Here is an 8263-nt window from a genome sequence, read left to right on the forward strand (position 1 = left end):
GAAATATTCCTTCGATTGCATAAATAAATACTCAGTCTGACGTGACGGTCACATTACGGGCTGAAATGACATATTCATCAACAGGATGAAATGACGGTCGTGGGAGCAGTTCATCAGGAGACGGGTCATTGAAAACAGAGGCGAAAGTTAGTTGCAGTTATATATCGGGAGTATTATACTACTTGTGTGATGTCAACACGACCAGGATAAAATATAAAATTTTCGCCTTCTTCCACCCGAGGTAAAATATTTGACCCGAATGGTAGAAATCTGGGAGTAGTTGAACGGAATGTAGAGATTAAAACGCGACTAGAATGGAATAAAATGATCGGCATAGACTCGATGGTTTGGAATGTTCCTGTATCACTCTATGACTTTTCCATGAAGGTCTTATCCGGTGTAGCCTACTGTGGTGAACTACGTGTGCCTGTCTGGACACGCCCCTCTGCTGACTGCTCCTGTGGCTCCTCCCACAGATCCCTGTATAAAGGCGATTGGAGGCACTGCTCCCCCCTCAGTCTCCAGTGGTGGTCTCTTGCATATAATAAAAGCCCATCGTTCGCCTCAGGTCTCTGGGAGTTATTGATGGTGCATCACCTACTTACCTGTTTCATTGATTTAGAGTAGGCCAATGCAGTAATAAATGGGAAGCACTGCGTTGTTTTGGATTGATGGAATGCGTGACGTTTTTAAAAGAAAATTAATACTAATCCGGGGGAGATTTTCCAAGCATGGAAGAAATAAATCATCTGCTTTATGTTAAATAAGTTTTCATCCCGAGATATTCACCCACCCATTCTCCCTATCATTCCTACTGCCTTTAGTTTCCGCTGAGCTTCTTAACAGGGCATGATCAAATTCTGTTTTGGAAGTCAGAGATTGCATAGCATTAAAAAAAAGGAAATATGACAGAGCTAAGGTGAGTGGGAGGACAGATGATTGGGAAGTTTTTAAGAAACAACAGAACTTAACTAAAAAGACAATACGGGGAGAAAAAATGAGGTACGAACACAAGCTAGCCAGGAATATAAAGGAAGATAGCAAAAGCTTTTTTAGGTATGTGAAGAGAAAGAAGATAGTTAAGAACAATGTTGGGCCCTTGAAGAATGAATTGGATGAAATTATTATGGGAAACAGAGAAATGGCAGAAGAACTTAATAAGTACTTTCGATCTGTTTTCATTAAGGAAGACACAAGCAATCTCCCAGATGTATGGATGGGCCAAGGACATAGGGTAACAGAGGAAATGAAACAGATTGACATTCGGAAGGAAACGGTGATGAGAAGACTGATGGGACTGAAGGCTGACAAATCCCCAGGTCCAGATGGTCTGCACCCTAGGGTACTAAAGGAGGTGGCCCTGGAAATTGCGGATGCATTGGTAATCATTTTCCAATGTTCCTTAGATTCAGGATCAGTTCCTGAGGATTGGAGAATGGCTAATGTTATCCCACTTTTTAAAAAAGGAGGGAGGGAGAAAACAGAGAACTATTGACCTGTCAGCCTGACATTGGTGGTGGGAAAGATGCGGAGTCCATTATTAAGGATGAAATAGTAGCATATTTAGATAGCAGTGATAGGACTGGGCCGAGCCAGCATGGATTTACCAAGGGTAAATCATGCTTGACTAATCTGTTGGAGTTTTTCGAGGATGTAACCAGGAAGTTAGACGGGGGAGATCCAGTGGATGTAGTGTACCTCGATTTTCAGAAGGCATTTGATAAGGTCCCACATAGGAGATTGGTGGGTAAAATCAAAGCTCAGGGCATCGGGGGGAAGACATTGACATGGATAGAAAACTGGATGGCAGATAGAAAGCAAAGGGTAACGGTGAATGGGTGTTTCTCGGAATGGCAGGTGGTGACCAGTGGGGTGCCACAGGACTCAGTATTGGGTCCACAGCTGTTTACCATTTACGTTAATGATTTGGATGAAGGCATAAAAAATAACATCAGCAAATGTGCTGATGATACTAAGCTGGGTGGCAGTGTGACAAGTGATGAGGATGTTAGGAGAATTCAGGGTGACTTGGATAGGCTGGTTGAGTGGGCAGATACTTGGCAGATGGCATTTAATGTGAATAAGTGTGAGGTTATCCACTTTGGGAGTAAGAACAGGAAGGCAGATTATTATCTGAACGGTGTAGAGTTGGGTAAGGGAGAAATACAAAGAGATCTCGGAGTCCTTGTTCATCAGTCACTGAAGGTGAATGAGCAAGTGCAGCAGGCAGTGAAGAAGGCTAATGAAATGTTGACCTTTATTACAAAGGGAATTGAGTACAAGAGCAAGGAAATCCTCCTGCATTTGTACAGAGCCCTGGTGAGACCACACCTGGAGTATTGTGTACAGGTTTGGTCTCCAGGGTTAAGGAAGGTCATCCTGGCTGTAGAGGAAGTGCAGCGTAGATTCACGAGATTAATTCCTGGGATGTCTGGACAGTCTTACGCAGAGAGGTTAGAGAGACTGGACTTGTACACGCTGGAATTAAGGAGATTGAGAGGGGATCAGATTGAAACATATAAGATTATTAAGGGATTGGACAAGATAGAGGCAGAAAATATGTTCCAGATGCTGGAAGAGTCCAATACCAGAGGGCATGGTTTGAGAATAAGGGGTAGGTCATTTAGGACAGAGTTAAGGAAAAACTTCTTCTCCCAGAGAGTTGTGGGGGTCTGGAATGCACTGCCTCAGAAGGTAGTGGAAGCCAATTCTCTGGATGCTTTCAAGAAGGAGCTAGATAGGTATCTTATGGATAGGGGAATCAAGGGATATGGGGACAAGGCAGGAACCGGGTATTGATAGTAATTGATCAGGCATGATCTCAAAATGGCGGTGCAGGCTTGAGGGGCCGAATGGTCTACTTCTGCACCTATTGTCTATTGATACCCATTGCAGTCCCTTTTCTCTGGCCTCTAGATCAGCTCTAGCCTATGCTTGGTATAAGGCTTTGGAACCTTGTCCGTACTGGTCATCCATGAGTATTTAATGGTATTACAAATAACTTTCAGTAACCGAGAATTCATTGATAGAACAGTAATTGAATTTTTCGATTAGTGGAGGAGATTCCTCTTTGGTAAGTATTATAAATTGACACAACTCAGCTAGATGCACATATAGTTCTGAAGCACAACGTTAATGCTACAATGGCGGTCATGACCGAAGTGTTAAAGTTGCAGTTTAATTAACCGTATTAACTTAACTGGCCGTTGATTGATATCAGACTTCATGAACTGGACTGATTGAAGATTGCCTTCTCTGGTGGTGGGATCTTGTGGGGAGGCTGAAACACATCATCGCTTTGGTATTATTTGTCCAATGTGCTGCAGACACTTGAGTTTTGCAAACATGCTCTGAGCTACACTGTTAATGGAAATTCAGGCACGCTTTGAGCACTCCCCCTCGTTAGCTGCACAAATATGGCAAAGTGATGGCACTCTGTTCTGATCCAATAATAAGGGGTTGTTTTGCTTTGAGAACCGTAAGCTGCTTTTACTGTTTAAATACATTCACTTCATTAGCTTTGCATTTTCAGATGTTTTTCATTTCGTGCATTTTAGTTATGTTTAATAACTGGACTAATGCTGACTAATTACTGCTCTTTTTTCAATAGTGATACTACACAAAAAATGACTGACCTTCTTCAAAGGGCAATTGGAAGCAAAACTTTTTGCGGTGGACCTGGATCACAGCAAATATTGGACAAAGGGTATTAATGATCGATCCGGATGAAGGGATTTGGCCCTAAATATTGACTGTTTATTCTCCTCCATAGTTGCTGCCTGACCTGCTGAGTTCTTCCAGCATTCTGTGTGTGTTGCTCTGGATTTTCAGAATCTGCAGAATCTCTTGTGTTAATGACCATAATATGTAATATTTAGTTCACTAGCTATATTTTCACAATATTTCTTAATTTTCTTTACTCTTATGTTTATTTGGACTAAAGATATTACTATTTAGGAATTACGTGTGAAGCACACATAGCTAGAATGGAGAAAATTATTGGAGACTGAGTAGAATTAAAAATCATAAAGTAACTTGGATTAAAAGGCAAGGAAACAGCAGTGGATTTGAGGTTACTTCAACAGAGAGGCTGAGTGTAGATAGTGGGTTGTTATAAATCAAAAGTTAAATTATTATTAAAATTATTCACATTAAAAATTACAAAGCGCACTGCCTCAGAGTCAAAGTCAACTCACTGTACTTCCAGAAGCATTATCAAACAAAATGTGACATCTAACTACATAACGTGACAATGGACCATCAGCTTCATCAGCAAGTTAAGCTCCAAAGCCTAGAATACAGTGAAGAAAGGGCGGGAGAAAAGCAAGACAGGATTATTGGAAAAATTTCCAGAGCTTAGTCCTTTGGCAGTTGAAAAACGGAGAAATCAAATTCAATTTTCAAGAATACTCAAGCAGCTAGAACTTTCAGAGTGTGGATATTAGAGGGTTGGTTGAGTTGGGGAGATTATACACAGAGAGCTTTGAAGCCATATTGGGATTTGAACTCAGAATGTGCTTTTTTTAAAGTAAAGATGTTCCTGCCCCTTCAAACTCATAAGTTTATTCATCTGAGTAAACCATGAGTTAAACTGTCCACAAACAGTTTACGCTGACAGTTTTAAAGAAGCTGCAATCGCTTATAGAGGTAAGAACTGATTTGAATAAAACAGCTCATAAAGCAACATGATTAGTAATATCAGAAGTAAAAGGAGGACATCATGACTAATGTTTGTGAAACATTTTGAGATTCTGATTTTTAGTGCTCAGGACATTGCTTGATATAAAATTGTTTGGGATTCTATATTTGTTCTCTGCCTTTCATTAAGTGAATGGGTTGTCAACAATCAAAGTTCATAATCAGGATTTTGTCAATGTATATGCTTAATAGTATGAAGGTCGCTGTGAGGAGGCATACTGTGAAGTAAGATAGGTCAGCTGGTTGAGTGGTGGCATAAAAACCTTACACTAAATGTCAGCAAGTTCAAGGAATTAATTGTAGACTTCAGGAAGGGGAAATCAGGAGAATGCATACCATTCCTCATTGAAAGGTCAGTAGTGGAAAGGGCAAGCAGCTTCAAGTTCCTGGGTGCTCAACATTTCTGAGGATCTACCCTGGACACAACATATTGATGCAAACACAAATAGGCTATGCCACTGGCTATATTTCATTAGGAGTTTGAGGAGATTAGGTATGTAACCAAAGATCCTAGCAAATTTCTAGAAGTGTACAGTGGAGAGCATTCTGACTGGCTGCATCACAGTCTGGTTTGGAGGCACTAATGCATAGGATTGGAAAAAGCTGTGGAGGGTTGTAAACACAGAAACTCAGCTAAATGCATCATGGGCAACAGCCTCCCCACAATCCAGGGTATCTTTAAAAGGTGATGCCTCAAGAAGCTGGTGTCCATTATTAAGGACCCTCACCACCTAGGACATGCCCTCTTCACATTACCACCATCGGAGAGGAGGTACAAGAGTCTGAAGACACACTCAACATTTTAGGACTATTTTGCACTATTTATTATTTCTTATTGTAACTTATTGCAATTTTGTAATATTTACACCATATTGCTGCTGCAAAACAACAAATTTCAGGATATATGTCACAAATGATAAACCTGCTTCTGATTCTGATTCAAAATTCTTCTGCTTAAACTGTCTACCATTAACACCTTCTCCAGAAAGATTAACTGTGATAACTAGATCTTCATAAACCTCCATTATCATCAGGTGTCATTTGGCCTTGTTTGATCTCTACTATTATCATCAATATGTGCCTTGCTGTATGATGTAGGTGATCATGGCCTTATCCATGACCATGATTGTTGTTAGCAAATTTTTCTACAGCTGTAGTTTGCTGTTGCCTTCTTCTGGGCAGGGTCTTTACATTGTGGGTGACCCCAGCCATTATCAATGCTCCTCAGAGATCATCAGCTGGTTGTCGGTGGTCACATAACCAGGACCAGCTGCTCATACAACCATCCACCAGCTGTTCCCATGACTTCACATGACCCTGATCGGGGTGGGGTGGGGGGGGGTCTAAGCAGGTGCTACACCTTGCCCAAGGGTAATTGCAGGCTAGCGGAGGGAAGGAGTGCCTTATACCTCCTTTGGTGGAGATGTATCTCCTCCCTGCCACCCAAGATCTCTACCATATCACTATAAAATATAGGTCTTCGTTCTTTGCATCTCCTCCCTTTATTGCTACTTAAAATGTGATTGCTTCTTAACTTTTTCTAGTTATGATTAAGGGTCAATAAACTGAAATGATTCCCTTTTTACAGACACTGAGTGCTTTCTCTTTTATACTTTTGTTTGTTTTATAATTGTGCATCATCTTGGTTAAGATTGGAGTGTGGTGAAGCTAGCCAGGATTTAATAATTGGAGAACCCAGATACTATGAACTATCCTAATTAAAAACATGTTACCGTTTGTTGTAGAATCTTGCTCTGATGCTTTTTTGATGGTGGGGGAGTGGAAAATTGTCTTGTTGCTGTTTGTGCATGGGAGGGGGGAGTTAGGAGGTGGTTTGGGGCTCTAACGTTTTAACTGTCATTCATTCTTTGGGGCACTCCTCTGTTCTTGTCGAAAAAAAAGAATTTCAGGATGTATATTGTATACATTTCTCTGACATTAAATATACCTATTGAACCTAAAAATCTTCTAGATCATTTGTTGTATTTGTTTTTTTAATAAGAGATAACACATCCATTTATTTATAACTACCTTTTGTGATATATAGAGCGTAGGATATTACAGAGCAGTACAGGCTTTTTGGACTACAATATAAGTTTTAAAATATGCTGGATACACCCAACACAAGTATGAACCAGTGCAGTTACCAGCTTGCTTGTTTTGAAAGTAAAACAAATACCACCAGAGATTAAAAAAAGTTCATATTTTAAAATTAAGTTGGTGGTGCTGGCCGAACCCTAAATTTACTCCAGGTAGTGTAGATGCCAGATGATGCACAGATTTATTGAGCATAATACAGGCTGGGTAGGAATGGGCATAGCAACTCTCCACCAAAGGCATCAACTTATTTGGCTATTTATGAACTAATATCAGAAAATGAAAGCTTCCTCTCCAAATCATTTGCTAGAGTTGCTACATAATTGGTAAAAGGAAATATTGATGTGAACTCTGTATATTTTGATCCAAAATTCGCATACTTTTAAGCTTGTAGTAAGTTTCATTCGTGTAATTCAGCTAGATGTAATTATCTATTAATATGTGTTTCCTTAATCTGTTAGAGCAAGCAGTGAGTCTCTTGTTATAGCAAGCAGAGTTGGAGAAGAAGTTACCTAAGTGTTTATTTTGCTAAAACACATTATGTTCTCATTCTCTTGAAAAAGTTGACAAATACAGGGAGTTCCCTAACTCTAAGCTGCCGTTACGGCTCAGTGGACAACTGGTGAATGAGTCAGAAGCTTCTGTTTGTCTCAGTATACAACCGCTGAATGTGTCAGAAGCTTCTGTTCTTTCATGTCCATTCCAGGAAGGTATTGTGTAGTACTTATCCTTAAGTAATCTATCTAACTAAACACATTCACATGATCTGGATCTGACAGCAAATGTCAAATATTCAGAAGGAATAGAGAAATGATGTAGAATTTCCTACTTTAAAATGACATCATAGAGGTGGGGTTATAATACCAGTTCTGCATGGTGAAGGCAGACTCAATCTGTACTCACATTAATCTGTCACCTGAGGGATTCACTGGCACTTCAAAAACAGTTGCTCATTGTATTAAAGCAGCAGTCAGTTAAAATAATTTTAAAACTACATTTTAAAAAAACTCAAGTAGATTACTGGACAAGTTGAATGTAACTTACATTTTGTATCATGTTTAAATATTGGTAAATAATTGCCACTGCTCATTTCTAATATTAAAAGGTACCTACAGAGGAGGTAACTAATATAAAGTGGCCACTGACTGTTTAGGCTTGGCTGCTGTAGCCCTTCCTTGTCAAGGTTCAACATGCTGTGCATTCAGGGATGCTCTGCTGCACACCACTATTGTCATGTGTGATTATTTGAGTTACTGTAGTCTTCCTGTCTGGTTATTCTCCTCTGATCTCTCTCTCCATAACAAGGCGTGTTCACCCACAGAACTGCCACTCACTGGATGTTTTGTTTTGGTTTTTTTGCACCATTCTCTGTAAACTCTAGAGACTGTCGTGCATGAAAATCCCAGGAGATCAGCATTTTTTGAGATACTCAAACCACCCCATCTGGCACCAATAGTCATTCCACAGT

Source organism: Hypanus sabinus, chromosome 8, assembly GCF_030144855.1.
Source record: "Hypanus sabinus isolate sHypSab1 chromosome 8, sHypSab1.hap1, whole genome shotgun sequence".
In the NCBI taxonomy this organism is placed as follows: Eukaryota; Metazoa; Chordata; class Chondrichthyes; order Myliobatiformes; family Dasyatidae; genus Hypanus; species Hypanus sabinus.